The sequence below is a fragment of the Nannospalax galili genome, unplaced genomic scaffold (genome assembly GCF_000622305.1).
Source record: "Nannospalax galili isolate Female #2095 unplaced genomic scaffold, S.galili_v1.0 scaffold43, whole genome shotgun sequence".
NCBI classification, from domain to species: domain Eukaryota; kingdom Metazoa; phylum Chordata; class Mammalia; order Rodentia; family Spalacidae; genus Nannospalax; species Nannospalax galili.
The window spans coordinates 7108260-7131200 of record NW_008353342.1 but is presented as its reverse complement, the minus strand read 5'-3'; the positions used below and the strand labels follow the sequence as shown (position 1 = coordinate 7131200).

The 22941-nt window shown below is 41.0% G+C and overlaps 1 pseudogene; it reads left to right on the top strand.

The window, feature by feature from the left end:
- Positions 1-633: 633 nt before the first annotated feature.
- LOC103748014 lies at positions 634-3556 on the top strand (annotated as a pseudogene).
- The last annotated feature ends 19385 nt before the right edge of the window (positions 3557-22941 follow it).

Genomic DNA, 22941 nt, shown 5'->3' with positions numbered 1-22941 from the left:
CTGAATGTGCAGTCTAGGTTTTCCTGTTATTATTCCCTGAATAGTTGACTATTATGTCTAATCAGACAACACTTAGAGTACATTAGGCATTATAAGTGATCAAGAATTGTGGGGGAGCCAGGACCCACCTGGAAGTGCCACGGCACTGCTGTGGAGTTTCCTGTGGCTGCGAGTGCTCAAGGAAGTATTGTGGCAGGCACCGGCAGCTGTCACACACAGGTGACCTCGGAGGGCAGCCATTCTCAGCACCTCCCTGAGTGGCCCACAGTGGCCGACCCTGGCATGGGAGATGAAGAAAGAAGGGCTCCCAGAAGCTTAAAAATAAGGTCAAAGTCATACAGCCTAGGATATTATCATCTCCCACTCCCTGCCTTGCTCTCAGGTACCAAGCTGTGCTAGTTCAGCTATATAAATAATTACCTGAAGTCTCACTGTAACATGGACAGTAACAGCGATGACACACAAATGCAAATGCTTGGGGATCAAGTTCTAGGTCAAACACTTAGAGGAATTTAGAAGGCTCTACTATTCTCCATGCCTGACGCTGAGTGCCTGAAGCCCTGATGCTTCAGCTGTGTTCTCAATCATAGCTCCGTCCCCTTTAGGATATCTGGAAGAGATAATATTTCCACAATGATAGATCTTTGGTTGACCAGGTTTCCCAATGAGTGGATCATGATGACCATGTGGTAGGGGCTTGCCACAGTATGGCTGTTTCCATATCTACTCCTGTTATAAGATCAACAGTGGGGTTAAACAGCTTGAATGAATCTTTTTGTGATAGAACTTTAAGGACCCGTAGCATTCCTCACTCAGAAGAAATCTCTGATCAAAATCAGCAAAGAAGAGACCAGAGCCTGTGCAAATTCAGAAAGGAAATAATAATGGTAGAACTTCTGATTTAAAATAGCAAAGTCCTTGAGAATCATGGGAAACCCCTAGGAAAAGGTTTTCTTTTTCAGAAGAAAGGCAGATCATAGAAAATTGTGAGAGAAGGCAAACAGAACTGTGTCACCAATTTCAAAAGGATTAAATCCAAAGCATCAAACAGTTCAGAAGAAGAGTCACTTGTAAACGCAGACAAGGGGTCAGGAGAATGGATGACTGTAGTGGACAGTGCATCAGAGTGTGAAGGGACCAAACGAGCTTGTCAATGTCTCATATTGGATAACTGTAAGAAAAGGAAATTTAAAAGGTGACTATCAGTAAGGAAGGGCCACTTACCTGCCGTAGTTGAAGAAATCATAGGCTATTTGGCAATCAATGGTATTGATGACAATGATTCTGCTGTTATGAACTATAATGACTGTCGGTTTGACAGGAACACTAAACAAGATAGCACTGATTCCTATGTGCTGCGGGTAGAATCATTGGCTCAGAAATGGGAATTCAGAAACCCAAACTTCGGTGTTCCTTGATAGTAGGGAGAGGGGCAGTTATATAAATCATAACATGCCTTAGCTAAATCTGCAGATGAGGAGCCCATGGCTGTACTCTGTTTTCTGAAATGGATATTCAGTTATCAGCACTTTTTAAGTGTATATTTTTCTCAGCCATCGTACAGTTCAGTTTAGGAATGTCAATGCATTCCTGTCTATGTGGGACTCTACCTGCTTCATACACACAGACGCATGCTACCCACCATAGATCAAAAGTACAGGTCAAGTTGGAGGACCTCAAAGTAGTAACTGCACACCTGCCAATGGAACATCTTAAGCTGCTGAGCCAGCTTCAGGCCCCATTGCTGAAATCCAGTCCTCTTGAAGAGATTCTGAGGAGGAAGGAGATGTGGTGGGAAATAGCATTTCTTCCAAAGAACAGTGTAATGACAATACCAGCAAGGCCCTGAACACAGAGCCTGAAAGAATGCCAGTCTCTGGAGAACCAGAGGCACCATCTGTTCCAGACTGTGCTGTAGCTCAGATGATGTCTTTATCAGCATCTCAAGAACATCGCTATACCCAGAGGTCTTCACCGCCAAGGGAAGCCAGAGGTAGCCCCACAAAGCACTGGTCTCTTTGCAGAGAAAATGGACAGTTTGAGAACAATCTTAGTCCCAATGAAACAAATACAGCTGTTAGTGATACTGTAAGTCTCCCACAAATCCTGTAGAAAGGTTTCAAAATGAAGAAGTCATATGTCATGATTCCCAAAACTATGGAAGTGGAGGACTATGGAACTCAGAGGCAAGAATGAATATTTGACATTTGCCATCTGCCAAAGAGAGTGTCAGTAAACACATTGCAGAAGAGGAAGATGATGCCATGTTTGTTGCTTTGAATCAGATCACGTGGCACTGAAACACAACAAAAAGTAGGTCATAATTCAAGAAGACCTCATTTATTCCCAGTTATATGTCTTACGAAACTCTTTCAGTTATCAGAGTCTACTACTGACCATTGCTCTACTTCAGGCACAGCATTCTCAAGCAGTCCAAAACCTGGAACGTTCATGCAAATGCTAGACAGAAGCACTAAAGAAATCCTATTCGATTTGTGGAAAAAAAACCCAGAAGACTGATATAGCCCTCTCGTAGCTGTCGAGAGTTATTCAGTTGCCTGAGATTGTGTGGGACCAATATACCAATAGCCTTGGGCACTTTGAAAGAGAATTTTAAAATCGCAAAAGACATACTATGAGAGCTAAGTTAGCTTTTGATAAAGTAGGTTTTCCTGCCAGGCCAAAAAGTTCTTTAGATGCTAAGAAGGATGGAGCATCTCTTTCGTATTCCATGTTGCCTCTGAGTGATGGTCCAGAAAGTTCTTAAAATCACCCTCAGATGTTAAGAGCTCACCTATGGTGATACCAATCCTGAAGCATTTAATCAGCTATGGACTGTTGAAGAGCAGAAAAAACTTGAACAGCTACTCCTGAAGTACCTTCCTGCAGAACTAAAATCTCAACCTTGGCAGATTGTGGATGAACTGGGCAACCAGGTTGTCAGTCACAGGCAGTCACATGCAGCATTATTTCATAAATCTGATTGAAGGTGACAGTACAGTTCCAGGCAGAACACCAAACATATATCTACTCCAAAAAGTCCTAAATAAGCAGAGGGCAGCACCCATTTAACAAGCATCTCTTTAAATCTCCTTTTATGACTTCACATGAACCACTAGTGTACATACATGGATGAAGATCACAACTGGTCTTTTCTTCACAGACCCTTGAAAACCACTGTTGAAGAGCCTTCATATGTAGAAAGTATTCCTGTCAAGTATGGGAATTTACCTGAATATAAAGACCTATTACAGTTTAAAAAGTTCAAAAAGCAGAAACTGGCAGGTACAAGAAAAAAGTGGGTTTTTAAACATGCAGGCTTTAAGTGTGATAACTGTGGCACAGAATCTATCCAGGGTATCCAGTGGCACTGCCAGGATTGCCCTTCAGAAATGTCTTTGGATTTCTGTGACTTTTGTTCAGACTGCCTACATGAAACAGATACTCCTAAGGAAGCTCACCAATTAGAACCTACGAGTAAGTCAGAGACTACTGTGTGTCCCAGGGTACCAGTTATAATTACCTTGACCCAAACTACTTTCCAGCCAACAGATGACATGGAAGAGAGCATCAGCACTAGTCCTCTCCAGCACATAGCAACAGTATCATGACTGATGATATGCAGTTTGGACACTCATAGCATGTGAGCCCTCGGGAGTGTTGTTGCCAAGCTCAGTGCTGCACCACATAGCTCTAGATCGCTGTTCAGCTGCTGAGTATCTCTGATGAGCAGAAGGTTTCCCATGAACTTAACTGGGTAAGATGCAAACAAGAGAACACATCAAAATGAGAGGAAAGGTTTCAAAGAACTTGGTCACAAATATGATAATGAGAAGACAAAGTATTTATTATATTGAAATAGTTCAGTAGCTTTCAGTTTTGTGGAATTAATTATCAGCACAGAAGCTGACTTCTTTAGGAAAAATTTTAACCAATGTTTGCTTCTAGTATATATGACCATCCCTGTGGTGGTCATCCATGGTCTCTAGTAGATTAGAGCTGCTTAGCCATATTGATATTTAACTTTTTTTCTGGGGCGCAGTGAACTTTATTGATGGTATTCAAGACAGTAAGGCTCCCTAAGCTTTTAACCACGATGAACTATCCTTGCCAGTGAAGCCAACTCAGGGTGTGCGAATGTTATAAATGCTACTCAGATATATTTTTTAAATGTAATGTTATATAATATTATCATGTGATGCATACAAACTATTGTGAAAAGTGCCAGTGACAGTAACTGAGTAAACTCTCTAATTCACAACATTAATCCCTTTAAAACACACAGCCTTCTGCCTCTTTGTTTGGAGTTAGTACGTCTCAAAGAAAGCTGTCTAATAGAATAGAAATTGTATATATGGTGATAAATTCCTTCTTTTGTAGTCTGCATAAGATCCATAAAAGATTGTATCTTTATTACTGTTCAAACAAATGATTAAATTTAGTCTGCACATTGAGCAGGAGTTCACAAGCACGCTTTCATATTGCTGGATTTTGTTGTGCACCATTTAAATACTTTGTATGCTTCTTCTTATCTGTATATACAGCATGTTCTTGAATAATGTTCATTTGTCAAGAGAACTGTGAGAAATAAACTATGTGGATACCGTCTGTTTATATAAAAAAATACATAATCACATGCTGTTATTTGTATGATGTCTAGGCCATATGAGAGCATCCTTGCAATTTGGATAGCTGCAAAGTCCTAGAACCAATCCTACTGAAAATGAGGGATCACATCAGACACAAAACACAATTCCAGATCTGTATTATATAGTAAAAGTTTGAAGATAATTCTAATTTTAATGCCACAAATCTACCTGTCATGACAGTAGAATCAAGAAACGAAGGTAGACAGCACCTTTACCCTCAGCCCTATGCCTTCAACTCTTCCCACTTGCAGCAAATTAGCATTGTGGGTTACCAAAGCACACCTGAGGCGTCCATGAGGCTCTCCCATTTAGTCTCCTGCATTTATAAAACAGATCTTGTACATCTATTCCTAGAGAAAGAGGCTGACGTGATTGACTTGGAGGCAAACTTGCCTAGCATGCGTGAAGCCCTGGATTCCATGTCCAACGCTGCATAAATCAAGCCTGAGGTGACACACACCTGCAATCCTAGCACTCAGAAGGTGATGGTAGGAGGATCAGAAGTTCAAGGTCAGCCTCAGCTCCAGAGTTGAAGTCAGTCTGGGCTACTTGGGACTCAATGCCTCAAAAGTAAACAACAAAAACCAAGACCAAGTTTCAGCCATTCCCCTACTCCCCAGTGCCCAGACAGCTCTGCTTCTCTGCTGCCTAAGACACTACATCCACACGCTGAACAAGAACCCCCGTTTATTCAGTTGTTATGCACACTGAGTGAGTGGAAGCCACTGGAAAACCTCCTGACCTTAGCTTGAGAATAAGAAGTCAGGAAATACTTTTTTGCTGGGTCGGAGCCAGTGACTCTTGGCTGGAAACCCCTCTGTAGAGCTCCCTTCAACCAGACCCAAGAAGTCGGCCTTCAGCTGAGGTATGGGAGGGGTGAGGACGTGGCAGTCACCTTGAACTGACCCAGCCTAGAGAAGGGGCCCAGCTCCGTCTCTGGGAAAGTTTCCTCCCCCAGCCGAGCTGGCAATGCCTCAGGGCTGGGGCCCTCCAATCAGCTCATTTCCATATTAGGACAGAGGTCAGCACATTTTTTTAAACACTTAAGCCCATTGTTTCCTTTTGGGGAGAAGAGAAAAAAACAGTGCTGAAGAATTTTAAGCTCCTGAAGTAGCACCCTTCCTCACAGCCCAGTTAAACTTTCCTTTCTTCATTCAGGCCTTGCGGTGTTGTCAGAGTGAAAAAGCCAGCCTTAGAGAGACTGGCCCTGATGCCTCTGGACGAAAAGTCACTCTTTGGATGACCTGTGTAAAACCCTCCACACATTTTATTCTAATTGCAGCCCTGGGAGCCTTTCTCCTCTCCAGTGAATACTGGTGAACTGCTGCCCCCTGAAGGTCACGACCCTGGACACCAAGAGATTTTTTGTCACACAAACAAGACTGAAACACTGAGATAGCTGCTTTCAGGAAGACTGAGCAAGGGCCAGTGCCTGGCCTGTGCCTTGCATGGAGCTCTGTTTGAGCCCCAGTTCCACCCCTCTGGGCTGCTCTCTATGGTAGACTCAGGGTTGATAAATCCCTCCTTGACTTAGGGAGAGACCTTGGGTCTGAGTTCTGCCTGAGCTGGAGTTCACCTCCAGAGCTGTTAATTCCCTCTTTGATCTACAGAGTTGAGCTTCCCAGTTCTTCCAGACTACCTCCTTTCTTTCTCCACCATGTCCTCAGCCTGCACAGGAGACTTAACTGACCTGCATCTGACTCAGACTTTTGAGAGAATGTTCTTGATAATTGGAGTTTATCCTCTGTTTCCCTCTTCTGAAGAGCACCTTTGCCAAGGCTCCCTTCAGGCAGCACCCAATTGTGTGGCAGAAGACTATCATGAAAGAAGGCAGCACAGGAAGACTGGTAGCCTTCTGGTTTCTGGCATAGTATGTATATGACCCATCAAAGGTCACGAGGAGCCCACCCCTTTCTCTATTATAGCTGAACCCTGCTCCAGGTCTGGTGCACTTCTAAGTTGATTCTCTCTGTCCTTTAATAAATGATCACCTTTCCTGTAATTACTCTTGCGTCTCTGCACAATTCATTATAGAAAGGCATGAGAATCTGGAAACTTCAGCAAGTGTCTTCCGAACTTAAACCCATGTCTATAACATTTGACAGTTGTTAAATAATTAAGCAAATTACTTCTGTAAGAAATAAAACGTCGGGCCTGAGGATCTAATTCAGTGATAGAGCACTTGCCTAATCTGAAGGTGTCTTGCATTCTGTTCCTAGAACCAACAACAGAGATATAAGAAAACCAAAGAAAGAAGGAGGGAAGGAGAGAAGGAGGGAAGGAGGGAAGGAAGGAAGGAAGGAGGAAGGGAGGGAGGGAGGGAAGGAGGGAGGAGGGAGGGAGAGAGGGAGGAAGGAAGGAGGGAAGGAAGGAAAGAAAGAAGGAAAGAAGGAAAGAAGGAAGGAAGGAAGATTGGTTGATTCCATTACTTATACTCTTGCCATGTATATATTGACATCTTCCTGCTGAAATCCTGCGTGGCCCACTCTGTTTCCCTGCGTTTTCCTAAAGTACCCTTTATGTCAGCAGACAACCTGTTCCAAAGTGCTTTCTCCATCTCATTTTCACACTTCCTATGACTCTTCCATATGTAATGCATGTTATGTCTGTTACTCACTTTGTGAATTTATTATGTGGGCCATCTTTGTTTCCAAATGATCAAACAAAAAAACGAACCAGCTATATAGTCTTGTCTTTTCAAATAAACTTATGTAGTTACAGATGAAGATAGAAAACACATTAAAAAGATACATAGCCCAGCCAGAGTTCAGACTTACTATGTAGCCAAGGATGAGCTTGAACTTCTGATCCTCCTCCCTCCACTTCCTGAGTGCTGGGATTACATATCCTGTTTATGCAGTATTGGGAATGGAACCCGTGGCCTTGTGCATACTTCTTTAACACAGTATCATCTCGAAGACAGGATCACATTGATAGAAGTCAATTCTAACACCTCCGAGGAAGTTTTTGAAAGGCATGAATATCTTTCAAAGTATGGTCACACAGTGAAATACTCAGCACACTTTCTTTTTCAGAAGAATTTCCTTCTAATCTTAAATTAGGTACACTTACTTCTGTGTGTTAGCTACAAGAAGTTCCAACATTGTTGTCTTGGGAACAGAGATATTGAATCTAAGGCTGCACGTGGCCCCTGCAGACTGCATATGTTCTATTGCCCCAGACAGTAAATATTAATGACACAGATAAAGGCAGATCTCTGTGAGTTCAAGGCCAGCCTGGTCTACATAGTGAGTTCCAGGCCAGCTGGGGTTACAGGGAGACCCTGTCTCAAAAAGACCAAAAATCTAACAGATGAATAAATTAAATAGATAGATAGATAGATGATAGATAGATAGATGATAGATAGATAGATAGATAGATAGATAGATAGATGATAGATAGATAGCTAAGCCACTGACTCTACATTGATCTCAGACTATAATTGGGGAATTAATGTCAATAGTGATCTCAAACTATTATCATTAATTAAATTAGCCATAGGATGAAGAATCTGTTTAGGGAAATCATAAAGATCCCATTGCTAAGTTTGAGCAGACAGGAAAACCCAAGTTGAGAGCTGAGAGAATGGTGAAGGAAATTACTTTGTTCTGTATGGCTTTCAAAGATCTTGAAACTTATAAATTCAAAATTGGCTTGTTCTGAGAGCCTGAAATACTTGTGATAATAAACCATGCAGCCTCCTTTGAGTAGATCAGGGAAGCTGCTAAGAGAGGGATACTGGGCACTCTCCTTTGTCTGGTCCCTGGAGCACCTCCACTACACAAAGCACCTCATCAAACATGAAAGATCAAGCTCCTACTAATGTATTCTGAACTCTCCAAAGCAATACGTCCATTTGTGAATCATCTCCCACTTTCCAATTACTGAGTTTCTAAAGGAGGAGTGGAGTCCCTGAAGAACATCAGCCCCACAACCCAGGAAGCAGAGGGTCTGAGTGAGCTCATAAAAGTACTTCTGGTTCCCCTGACCACTCTTTCCCACACATCTTCTGCCAGGGTCTCAGCTTGCTGGCACCCCTGATGGAGATGTGATGCACCATTCGAAAAGTTAACAGAAGGGGAAAGCTGGGCAGGAAGGGATCAAGAGCAGCAGTTCCTCTCAACAGAATACTGCTGTATCCTTGGTTACTCAGGAAGGTGAATGAAGCTCATAGGAGAAAAAATAGCATTGTTGTTTTTGTTTGTTTGTGTTTTCAAGTACGGAGCTGGGCCCTGGTGGGGAGAGAGCTCAGTTTGTACTGAGCTTGTTGTGCAAGTAGAACTTTAATGCAATCCCCAGAGCCCATGTTATAAAAGCCCAGTGTTGTTACACATGTAACTTCAGTGCTGGGGAAGCAAAAGCAGTCTCTAATAGCCATCCTAGCTTATGTGGTGCATTCTATGCCAACGATCAGACCTTATCTAAGAAAACAACATGGATGATACCCAAAAAAGGATACCTGGAGCTGCTCTCTGACCTCTACACACATGTACACACATTTACCCACATACAAATGAATGTACACATACACAAAGAACTCTGCTGACATGTGGGAGAGGTCTGTTTTCTTCCACTGAAAACTGAATGTAAGAATGACTTATAAAATGGACATAATCTGAACTAATGAATTTTAATTAAACTCAGCAAAACCATGTGTTCTTGTGTCTTTTGACCTGAGCACCTGATTTTGTTTCCTGGGAACCTCACTTTGGTAATCCATCCGAAAAGATAATGAATGAATGAATGAATGGATGAATGAATGAATGAATGTGGGTGTGCTTGAGAATGAACAAAGTACGGAAAGTAGGCACACCATCTCTATTGCACACAATGAAGATAAAGAAGGATGGTGACCTTAGATGAATGAGATATTCTAGAACTAGGGATAAAAAGGCAAATGGTCTGTTAAGATAAGGGTGGAGCCAGGCTTGTACTTCCCCAATTGAAGCTGGAGAAACCAGTTTGAATAAAATGATGGGTGGGGCCAGACTTGAGGGCACAGTCCAGACACAGAGTTCCAGAGACAGTTTTGTCAGCACAGAGTCCAGGAGACAGACAGTTCCAAAAGACATTCAGGAGAACCGGTGTCCTCTGTGTTCAGAACTGCTCTTAAAAACTAAATTTAAGAGTCAGGCTTTTTGTTCAGATGATTATAATGATGGCATAGTAACACCACATGCTAACACCCTCATTCACGTCTTACTTCACCTAGAGTCAAGACGTCTTCTCATAAAAACCCAGACAGAAGACAATCCAAGGGCAAGTGGCTCAGGACCAGGAACAGGTTACTGAGCTGCCAGCAGAACCACAGCTAGCAGCAGGATCCACATCAGTCAGCAAGCCGGGGGGGGGGGGGCAAAGGAGTTTCTATACGATGCTTCTGCTTCTTAGAACAGCTTTGAAAACATTTCTAATTCCCCTTGGATCCCTTATTTGAAGTAGGTAGGGCAGACCCAATGTGGGGATATTAAGTCTCCTGCTGAAGAAATAGTGCTGTTTGCAGAAAATCTGAAGTTCAGCAAACAGCAAGGACTGCTTCCCTTCCTGGCAGTTCTGGGTAATTTTATTTGTTTTCTACTCCACTTAGATCACTTGGAGGCAGGAAACCCACAGCTCATACCAAATGGCAATCCCTTTTGGTAAGTAGACAAAGTGGCTTTGGCTTTTCATTCCAAAAATTTTAAGAAGCATTTCTATCTTTCTGTACTTGAAACAATATTATTACCATCAAATAATTTGAAATGAAGTTACAAATCCAAACAAATACACTGATATTTAAATATTTAATGGTGAAACTTTCCAGTTACATAATGAAAGCCCCAGCAGGAAGGTTTGTGTCTGAATTCCTAAAGTCATATGATCTGCTCAGACAGGATGGTGACCCCACCACTGGAATCTATGAATGGTCCATAAATTTAATTTTGAAAGAATTCACCACGGGAAAATCTGTTGCTATGCAAAGGCTTTTCCCACTGTGAAAATATATAAAATAGATCTTCTGCCATTCATACTGGTATCAGGCTTCCAAGTTTTAGTCTTTATTATGAGAATAATAAACCCACAGCATTATACTTCAGATTGCTGAAAAAAACAGACAAGATGTCAAGTCTTCACTGCCCTTTGAAGCCTGTTGAGGGAAATCAATTATGTAGAGAAATGATGAAACGTTCTTCACTGAATAGTAATCCCTTTCCTAGTAAATCTAGGTTTCCTTCTTCATCTAATTTCTCACATTAAATTATTTTCCCTGTATCCTATTTTTGTTGATAATGTGGCATTTTACTTATTTATTTAATTTTTGGCTTTTTTGAGGCAGGATTCCACATTATAGCTCACACTAGCCTGGTATTCACTATGTAACCAGGGCTGGTCATGAACTTGGGGCTCTTTTTTTGCCTCAGCTTTTTGAGAGGAGTGAGCCACCATACCTGACTCCCAAAGGGCATTCTAAAACAACGTGTAGTTGGCAATGCTTCTAGCTTCGTAGGTGGCACTGAGACTCCCTAGAGGTACAAAACCATCCCCTCTGTTCCTGAGGCCTCAGTAGTGCTCTCTTGAACTGCTGGGTCTGGCACTGTCTGCACATCAGTCCTGGTGGTCTGGTACTTTTGCCTAGAATAAAGTTTTTTATTGACTATGAGTTTTCCTTCCCTTTTATTCTCTCTCTCTCTCTCTCAGGTATTGCTAACTATGCACTATTGAAAGAGCTACCCAAGGCAAGGATGTGTGTGTGTGTGTGTGTGTGTGTGTGTGTGTGCTCGCGTGCGCTTCTGTGTGCCATTTTGTCTGTCTCTAACATGAATGAAAAGAAAAAGACACACCTTGTACTACTCACATTGATACCAGATATTTGCTATAACAAAGGATCATGGCTGGGAATATGTAGCTTTTCACCCTATTATGGTATCAATTCTACCTGCCCAATCCCAAAAAGAACTGGGTTCTTGATGCAGCCTGGTAAAGTTGGGCATGCTTTCCGTGACAAAAAAGGGCAATTACTGGTGAGATTTTTCAGTAGCTAGCTAGCTGGTGATGCAATTAATAGATCAGACTGCATTTCAGTATTCATTGCTTTCAGTTTACCTTTTCTGAGTTATAATTGGTTCCTGCCCTCTTATCACTGCCTCCAGACCTTCTTCCATGGACCCCATACTTGCTCTCTCTTTCCTGTGCTCACTGTTGGGATTGAATCTCCACTCTAGACTCCAGGGATGCTCTTTTCTGTTATTGTGCAGCAACATCTGCTGCTGTCTTTCTTTCTTTCCTATCTTCCTCCCTGGTAGACTTGTCAGCACTCCAAAATCTGAGTTATGCAGGAATGAGCCCTGTCCTCTCCCCATCTCACTGTTCCCTAAGGTGAGAGCCTCGTGACTAACATAGATGGGGTTTGTTTAGAGCTGTAAACTTCATAGTTGGGTATTTCAACCCTTTTGAGAGTAAGGGATTTCATGTGAAACTAAAATACTCCTTAGAATATAGGAAAAATGTCTTCATTTTAAAAGCAGCAAACTTTAGACGTTAGATAATTCATGATATTCTTTTGAATTTTAGACTTCAAACACATGCCCAGCTATTTAGTACACAGTCATATGATTTTATAAAATATTAGTGTAAGTCTGCTGCTTGTTTGACCTGTTCTTTCCTCAAAGCAGGTGACAGGTGAAGGTGGGCAGGCCTAGGGAACAGGAGGCTACGGCGCGCAGACTCCAAGGTCTCTTGACTGCTGTCAGGGGACAATAAAATCATAAAGGGCTGTCTTCTGAGAGAATAATGTCAGAAGTTGTTTATGACTGTACCATAGCCCATTAGCAGGTCAGCAGGAAAAGGTAACTAGTGTTTGCTGAGCTCTATTTATCATGTTAAGACAGTCTATGGAATTTCATTTACTTCTTACATAACTTTGTGAGGTGATTATTAGCCCAGTTTTGGCCTTGGGCTTTTTGTTTTGTTTTGCTTTTTGTTTTGGTGCTGGAAGCAAATCCAGGGCCATGTGTGTGCTAGATAAACACTGCACTTATGAGCAGCAGCGCCAGCTATATCCTGTTTTTAATAGACACACATACTGCTTTAAGGTTTTAATGAGCATGCCTAAGGCTACACAAGTAGTCAATGGAACAATTTTGGTTTGAACTCAAGTCTTTTGACTCACAGGTGAGCAGATAATAGACCTAGTCAAAAGAAGATTGTAGGAGCCCATCTAGAGACACCAAAAAAAAAAAAAAAAAAAAAATGCCCACACATGAGAGAAGTCTCCTGCCCAGTTAAGACCCAGCAGGAATCTGCAGTCAGTTCCTCTTAGGGCTCCACAACTATCAACTGCCATCACTGCTTCTGACACACCAGTGAGAGAAGGGGAACAGTGGAGCTGACAAAGGTTCTGCTGACTCTTCAATGCTTTGAATATGTGTTTCATTTCTTTATGGATTGGGATGATCTTACAATGTTTTATATTCCTCTCAATATTTGACCATGGAAAAACAAGTTAGCCATATCGTTTATTCTCTATTTTTTCTACAACTTCTTTTCTGTGTAACAGATTATGGGGGTATAAGTGCACATATGTGTGCAAGGGCACATGTGAGTGTGTATCTGTGTTTGGGGGGTACAGAGGTCAATCTTAGCTCTTGTTCCTCGGGTGCCCACCTTGTTTTTTGAGACAAGTCACCCCACTGTCTTCAAACTCACCCAGTAGGTCAAGCTGACTGGCCAAGAAGCCCCAGGGATCCACCTATCTACAACTCTGGGATTACAAGAGAACAATGCCACACCTGCCTGCTTTTATATGGGTTCTACAGATAGAATTCAGGTCCTCATGGTTGTGTGGCAACAAAAATGCTTTCAGGAGTATCCAAAACATCAATATGAAGTTCAAGAAAAAAAAGAGGTGTTTGGATAGCATGAACTATTAATTAAGGAAAGATTTGATAAAATACTTGGTACATGTTAGTAAAAGATACATGGAGGCGTTGGAAGACCTTGGCACTTTTAAGTTCCCTAGAGCTGATGGAGATTTCATTAAGCTATCTAATGGGAAAATCTCTCCACTCCACTGAAATACTTCTTAAGGAATTTTGTTGCAAGAACTTGGGGACTGAACTATTTTCCAACAATTTCTTCTGTGAAATTCCAATAGCTTCTCACATAAATCATGAGCTCTGTACCCACCCAGAAATAATAACCAAGAAAAAAACAAGGACCAAAAGTTCATATTACTGAGTAAAAAAGAAATGGAATCTGTTTTTCCATGAAAAATCTCTAGCCAATTTATGTCTCTGTGGAAAACATTTATCAGCAGTAAACAATCTCTAATATTTCCTTAGGCATATTTTATAATCTCCACAGTACTGTAGAATATTTTGAGTCTCAAAAGTGCCTATGACTAATTAATTTTCCAAATATTTATAATATATAACATGCTTACAGAATAAGTCTGCTAATTTGGACATCTCCACAGTAATCCATCGCAGGCTTTGAACAACTTCCCAGGGTGTATATGTGGAGTCCACACTAATCTACCAGTCTGCCATCTTTCATCCACAGATAATCTTTGGGGTAATTTTTTCCCTGAGTCAATCCAGACCTCCAAAAAATGTATGTTGGTGATTCCAGTCTGAGATTGAATTTTGCTATTGAAGTCAAGGTGTTGTAAAGTGTTCTAAATATTTAGGATGAAAAGCTCCAGGATGCTTCAAATTTGTAGATATTAAAATTATCAATTAACATTAATTGTTCATTATCCAGTATCACACAAGATTTTTTTCATGCATTATTTTCTTGGATCATGTTCATTTTAAAAGACAGAACCTTATTACAAAATTAATCATGAAAGCCTAAAACAAAACTGTTTCCAAGTTCTCATCATTGGTCCAGTTATTTCCAAGTTTTATACTCTAAATCTGTTATATGAAAGTGTCAGTAGCCTTAAAATAAGACAGAATGACAGTAATTGAAGATGCCTCATTATAAGGCTTGTGTGTAAGTAATCCTCCCACTGCCCTGTGTGGCAGAGATCACCATTACTCCCTTCACACTCAGGAGGAAGCTAAGACTTCATGAGTTTAAAAGAGTTACCTGGGGCTGGAGAGATGGCTCAGCAGTTAAGAACACTGGCTGCTCTTGCAGAAGACCAGGGTTTGAATCCCAGCACCCACATGATCGCTAACGGCTGTCCATAACCCCAGTTCCAGGGGATCCAACAGCCTCTTCTGTCCTCCATGGGCATTGCATGACATGGGTGCACTTACCTACATGCAAGCAATATACACATACACATAAAATAGAAATAATAAATAAAATATTTTATAAAAGAGTCAACCAGGATCTGAATTGATGCATTCTGACTCTGGGGCCATATTTTGCACCTTTCAATGTATCTTTAGAAGAAATTAACTGTAGTTTCTGAATGAAAATCTAAGAGGAAAGTATATAGCACCAAGGGACTACATCAAAATCTTGAGAGATCTTGATTGATAATTTAATGATGAACCTGAAGGCACTGGGAAATCATAAACAATTGACATCCAATAAGCAGTAGGAGAAAGGGATAATAAAAATCAGGGCTGAAATTAGTGAAAAAAAAGAGAAAAATACAAAGAGTAATGAAGTGAAGAATTTTTTTTTTAAGGTTAGCAAGACTAACAAACCTTTAGCTGAGTTAACCCACAGAAACAGAGAGAAGATGGAAATTAATAAAATTAGAGATGAAGTGGGAACTTTACAAAAGACATTGGGGAAATTAAAATAATCAAAGAACATAATTTTAAATTTATATTCTATTAAGCTGAAAATTTAAAACAAGTAGATAAATTTCTAGAGACATAGGACCTACTGCAGTTGAACCAATATGAAGTAAATACTTTAACTAGACCCACAACAACTAATGAGATAGAAACAGTCATTAAAAGTTTCACAGCTAAAAACATGCCCGGGGCCAAATGGATTCAGTATAGAATTTAACCATATTTTCAGAGAAGAGTTAACACTTGATTTTAGAAAAAGGTGGTCAAAAGCACATATGGGAGAAATGAAAGCATCTTCAACAAATGGTGATTTCAAACTTGATAGCTATATGTAGAACAAAACTAGATTCTTACCTCCCATCCTCAACAAAACTCTTAATAGACCAAGGACCACAACATAAGACCCAATATCCTGAATCTGTTAGAGGAAAAAATTAGGGAATATGCCTCAACTTATGGACACACAAAAGGACTTTCTGAAAAGACATTAGTAGCACAGGTATTATGATCAACAATTGAAAAATGTGACCAACAAAACTAAAAAGCTTACCACAACTAAAGACAGCATTATTCCAGTGAAGAGGCAGTCTACAGAATGGAAAAAAGATCTTCATCAGCTATATGTCTGATAGATTAGTATCTAAAATATGTAAGAACTGAAACTAAACACCAAGAAAACAAACAACCTAACAAAAAATAGAGCATGAAACTAAACAAAGAGCTCTCATTCTGAAATATAAATGACCGAGAAATATTTTTAAAGAAAAATTTTAAAGACTATTAAACATCATTAACCATCATGGAAATGAAGATTAAAACCACATCAAAATTCAATCTTACTCCATTCAGAATGACTAAGATCAGAAAAAAAAAAAGAGAGGACAAATACAAGGATGTGGGAAAGGTGAGCATATAGTCACTGTTGATGGAAGTGCAAAATTGGTGCAACCATCATGGAACTCAGTGTGGACATTCCTCAAAAAAGTTGGAACTAAATCTGCCACATGACCCAGGTATACAATTCTTGGGCATACACCTAAGGACACTGCATCTTTCTACAGAGATACTTACTCATACATGCCCATTGATGTCTTATTCACAATTAATCAGGAAATTGAAAGTGATTAGATGTCCATCAACTGATGAATGTATAATGAAAATAAGATACATTTGCACAATGGAATATCATTCTTACATCAAGAAAAACAAAATTACGAAACTTGCAGTTAAGGGGATGGAACTGGAAACGCTCATGCAGAGCAAGGTATCCCAGACTCAAAAGGCAAACACCATATGTTTTCTCTCATATATGGATCTAGTTTTGAATCTCGAGATACGTGTATTGCATTTTGAAAACCCATAGAGGTCAAGAAATTAGTAAGGGGTATGGGGTATGCAGGGGGCTTTAAGGACAGGAGATAGAACGGTGATATAAAAGGAGAAAGGAAGAATAATATAGGAATTGTAAGATGGGGCAGGGGGTGGAAAGGAAAGGCAGAGGAGGAAATATGGGGAGGGATAACCTACATTAAATACCTATTGAAAAAGTCATATGAAAACCTATTCTAAGATAAAGGCATACACATTGTCATTGGCTTTGGTTGTCAACTTGGCATACTTGGAAAGAGGGAACCCCAACTGAGAATTTCCTTTGCAGATTGGCCTGTAAGTTTGTCTGTGAGGCAGTTTCTTCATTGTTCGGTGATGTGGGTCAACCTAGCTCACCGTGGGTGGTGCCACCCCTGGGGAGGTACCCCTGGGTTGTATAAGAAAGTAGACAGCTGGGCTACAGGGAGAATCTTACCATGAAAAGAAAGAAAGAAAAAATAAGAAAGAAAGAAAGAAAGAAAGAAAGAAAGAAAGAAAGAAAGAAAGAAAGAAAGGAGGGAGGGAAAAAAGAAAGAAAAAGAGATAGAGAAAGAGAGAGAGAGAGAGAGAGAAGGAAAGAAAGAGAGAAAGAAATAAGAAAGCAGGTTTAGCACAGGCCAGAAGAGTAAGTCAGTATCAACGTTCCTCTATGTTCTGTGCTTATGTTTTTGTCTCCAGATTCCTTCCTTGGATTCTACCTGGCTTCCCTCCATGATGGACTGTAAGCTGTCAGGTGAAATAAGCTCTTTGTTTCTTAGGATGCCCTTAGTCAGTATTTTATCACAGCAACAGAAAGCAACCCAGGACATATATTAATACCAGATAGTGGGATATCACTGTGACAGACATGACCATGTTGTTTTGGGGAGGATTGTGTAAGCATTTGGAAATTGGGTCTAAAAAAGCCACTGAGTACTCAGAGCTTAATGGGCTGTTCTGAGGGAACTTGGAAGAAAAAAATACTGAGAGAAATACAGACAGTGTAGATTTGACTTGTGAAGTTTTAGAGGGAAGCAAAGACTACTCTATTGGGGCTGTTTGTGTGGTATTTTGGATTAAAAATCTGTGGAAATGAAACTTTCCTTTACTGGGACAATAGATACTGCCTGACTGGGACTGAAATTTCAACTGTGATTGACAAGAGACCAGCACTCTTGAGGCAAAATCTTCTGAACAGTACTTCCTCAGGATCAGCACACAGAAGCTATGGTCCATTGAGAGGGCTAATGCTGCACATAAAGCTGGAAGCCAAACTTGGTAATGTGTCAGAGTCTCTCACATGGTAACAGTTTTAAAGGTATGAAGGGCTCATGGATAGAAGCTGAGACTTGGAACTGTGAGAAACCAGGAGAGGCCATTGATGAAGGTACAGCCTCAGTTGCAGTGGAAACTCCAGTATTGAGACACTGTATCATGTAAAGCCAGGAAAGACCATTGGTGAAGGCACAGCTTCACTTGTAGTGCAAACTCAAGTATATTCAAAATGCCAGAACCTTGGAAGGACATCAAGGACAACAGCAGGTGCAGGTGGATCTGGCATGAGGCTGTGTGTGTTACAGAGAGCAGAGCAAGAAAAGTGGAGCCAACCAAGCTCAGAAGTTGTTGAGTGAAACTCAGGTGGTAGATATTGAGTTACATTGTTAGACACTGAATTTTGCTTAAGTAAGGTAATTTTTTTGTTTGGTCTTTTTGAGACAGGGTATCCCTGTAGCCCCAGCTGGTCTGGAACTTGCTATATAGACTAGGCTGGCCTTGGTCTTATAGAGATATCCTTGCCTTCTGAGTGCTGGAATTAAAGGCATGCATGGGCCACCATGTCCAGCTTGATTATTCCCTTTTGTAATAACAAGGGATTTAACTTAATTTTATTTCACAGAAACCCACAGTTGAAAGACTTTTGATTATTTTAGAGAGGTGAACTTTTAAATGACATAATTTTTAAGAATATGGGACATTTAAAGTTGCAGTGTCTTTTATAATGTGACATTAATGTGAGATCTTGGAGACAGAAAAAGAAAGGAAAGGGTATGATTTAAAGTCACTTGTTTGTGTGTCAAGGTTGACAAGGAGTGGCATGTCATAATAGACTTTGGATGTCAACTTGACACACCTGGGAAGAGGGACTCCCAGTTAGGGAATTTCCTCTATCATATTGGCCTGTGGGCATGTCTGTGAGACATTTTACTGACTATTGAGTGATGTGGGAGGGCCCAGCCCACTGTGGGTGGTGCTGCCCCTGGGAAGGTGGCCCTGAGTTGTATAAGAATACAGTTTGAGCCCAGGCCAAAAGAGCAAACCAGTAAGCAGCTTTCCTCTGTGGTTTATGCTTCAATTTCTGCATCCAGGTTCCTGCCTTGAATTTCTGCCTTGACTTCTCTCCATGATGGACTGTAAGCTAAATAAACTCTTTCCTCCTCCTGAAATTGCTCTTAGTGTTTTTCTTTTTCTTTCTTTTTTTTTTTTTTTGAGTTTTATCTTGGTTGATGCCCCCCAATTTTTTTTTTTTTTTGGCTTTGAAGAATTATTTTTTTTAATTTAATATCACAGCAAAAAAAGCAAACCAAGACATACATATATAAAAGGAGTTTAAATTGAGAGACCCTATAATGTGGAATGGGGGGGGTGCTCCCACTAGACACTGCAAGCTAAGAAAGCCAAAGTCCGTGCCAAGAATGGATTACCTCTCTTGGAATTGTTGGTCAGCGGGGGTCTATAGACCCCTCCACAAACATTATAGGGTATTGTCATTTCCCTTGGTTACCTTTAGAAGTTAATGGTAAGACCCTATTGCAGAAGAGACTATGTACTTGAATCATAAGGCATTGAGAAATAAAGCTGGTATTGACCTGGAAGCTTCATCTCTCTGTAGCTTTCATAGTGCTGTTTTTTCCATAGGAGAAAATGAATCCTCACCTCAGTCTTATCCAACTGTGAACTGTGCCAACTATAATAAAAGCCAGCCTGGCAAGATATACCCAGTAGTACAATAGTAGTGTGAATGTCATGGGTGTAATCAACAATTTCTGATTGGATTTAAGGCCTGCTCTACAAAAATAGAACTCATTCCTGGTACTGTTACTGGGGCCAGGAACCTGTAGCTAAGGTAGGTCACAGGTCCTGTGGGAGAACCTACTATTCTTCTGCTATATGCTCCTAATTTTAACCAACTCCTAATGACTTACACCTCTCGAACTTCATAATAGAAGTTTCTTTCAGCAGTAGATAACAATTAACACAGAGAATAAGGGACTGTGGAGTGCTCTGTACTAAATGGGGCATTTATATTTCTATACCATACCCCTTTCTTCCAAGGCTCAGGGATCATTAAGGAAGAGGGTATGGAAAGAGTATAGGAGCCAGAGGTGGTAGATGACTACAATGAATCAGTGTTTTCAGTACAAAACAGGCCAGTTGCTTATATGAACTCACAGTGGTTGTAACAATATGCACAAGACCAGCATAAATCCAAACCAGATAAAATTGTAGCATGGAGTGAGGAGGTGGCCAGAAAGTCCCACTGGTAACTGAGGAGTTATTCACAATTGATTGCTTCTGGAGAAAGACATTGAGTTTTCTTTAAGAATGTGCCCCTGGTAGTTAACCACTCTCCGAAGATTGGCCACAAATCCAAGAATATATGGGCAACACAAATTGAACTCAATGGGTTTGAAATGAAAGAACTTTCCGGATAGTTGCACTGGTAAATACCATGTGGACATAAGAGCAGGAGCTGTCATCCTGTCTGGAGGCAGAGTCCTCACCATGATTTCTGCTGGAGGCAGCCCCTGATCTTTGGAAGCTTTATGTTCTTCACAGAAACAGCTTAAGCTGTGGCTGATCACAGGCTGAGCATAGAGCACAGCCACTCAAGAGCCGTTTGTATTGTTGGGATTCAGGGGTGCTGGATAAAACTAGTATTTTAAAGAAAATATTTTTGCCATGTTACAAGGAGTAAAATATTCTCCTTGAGTATCCTTGGCTGTGCTATTTCAGGCAATGAGTAGGCTGGAAGAACTGCATGCTAGTTGTTCCTCTTCTGGTTGAAAAACACTCCTCTTTGCTGTGAAGTGGTACTACCAGCTCATGGTCCCAGAGCAGAGTTTCTGGCAATGAGCTGGTTAGTGGGTGATTGGCAGTAAAGATGTAGAAGCCTGGGAAATGGTTTACATGTCAAATAAATGGGAATGAGTTTGGAAGTTGGAAAATGCAGTTGAGCTTGTCCTAGGAACTATGTAAAGAGAAATAAGCTTCGAAGACAGGCTCTGAACTGCAGAACTCCTTGTCAATTTTGCAATTGGCAAAATTCAAGAAGACAGGTAGGTGGAATTATCAAACAAGAAAATCTGGATGCTAGCACTCCACTCATCCACAGAAGTCAGTTTCAGGAGATGTGGGCTGGAGCTCAGCATTCAGTCTGACAAGATGCTTTTAGTTGCTGTGCTTTTGAACTCATCACTAAAATACCTGAAATTTAAATATAAATATTTTCAAATGTGCACAATCTGCATGCTGAAGTAATCAGGATTTGTTTTGGTTAACACATCCAGATACTCACTGTGTTTATATTTAGTGAACTTATTAGGTTCCAGATAACCTTTAGTCACATTTCCTGGATCAGGAAATCTAAAGCCTTCTGATTCTGTAATAGCCAGGTCCTCTTCTTGCACATTCTGTCCCTGGAATGAGTTGGAATTGTCTCTTAAAGAGGCTTTTCTGAAATGCACTGAAGAGGTCTAGTAGAATGTTGACTAATATTCTTTCATATTCTAAACAGCAGTGAGGATTTAGTTGATTTTAAACATTTTTTGTAGATTCCAAGAAGGATTAACAGCCAGAAGAACATGAAAATTTTGAGTCTCTAATGTCTGATTAGATGACATCTGCAACCTTGGGCCTATTTCCTCCTGGCACAACTCCTCCACTCCCTACTCTCTAATAATGGACTTTAAAAGAGCAAGCCCTGCTCTTCCTGGGCAGGCGAAGCTCCTTCAGACTCCGCTGGTCCTGCTTACTGGAGTAATGGACCCTGCCTCTCTCTCCCGCTCTCAAATAAACTCTGCCAGAAGCTCTATCCAACTCTGACTCTCTCTTGAACCTAACACTGACCTGTTTGTTGTCTGTCTTTCTGCCTTCACCCACTATATGTGCAGTTCAGGCTTTGCTGAGCACCCCAGATCCACCCCTCCTCCAGTCCAAATTTGCCCTTCAGTCCTGACTGACCGCTTAGTTACTCTCTTACAATAACATTGTGGAGGTCCGACTCAACTGTGGGCTGATAAATATATGTCATTAAGCAGCAAGACCTGAGAAAATTCTCATGGTGGAATTTGATTTCCCTGCTGAAAGGTGCTAAGAACGCAGGAGAATATTCCACTGCCTAAGCCTGCTGGACATCCTTTGTAGGCCTGGTTTTTAAATCCAGCTCAGAAGGTCTCTCTTGGTAGATGTCTCCAGCCCCTTGAGTCCTACATCAAGCCTTTCTGTTCTCGTTATTTACATTACTGTTCATTCACACCATGATTGTACCACAGCATACACTTGTTCTCTAAGGAAAGGCTCTGGCCCTGGTGATACTTTACCCTTCAGTACATTGGCTTTAAAGTATATTGTGAGCTTTGTGTATTTTCATGAAATAAAATTAGAGCAACATCTTCTATCTCCATCCTTTTCTAAGTAAACCATGATATGCTGAGTTCAAAGTCCCTTTTCTGTAGAGTTCTGGCACTCTGGCTGAGACTCTGCAATCATCTACAGATGTCAATGAGTCTCACTGTTGGTGTCTGTGGGTTTCCTGGCTGCCTCCACCATTCCAGTTTTCTCTGCTCACTAGGCTTGGCACAGCAACTCCCCACTCATGCTGCCTTTCCCCCTCCTCTGTGGCCATTGCTCTCTGCTTCTGGGAGGATATCATAACTGAGAACCCCAACACTGCAGAGTCCCTGGGCACTTTTCCGTCTTCCTTCTTGACTCCACGAACCCCTAAGTTCAACGATCAGACAGAAACTTGTGCATGATGAGAACTCCATTCTGTGCTCTCTGTTTCTACTTGACATCCACCCTTAGGAAAACAGATATAAAGACGGCATATAAGCTTGCCAACTGGAGCGAGAATGGTCCTGAGCCTCAGGGAATCCAACATCTGCTTTTCATTGGTTTGGTTCATGTTCTTGGAGGGCGAAGCTCCA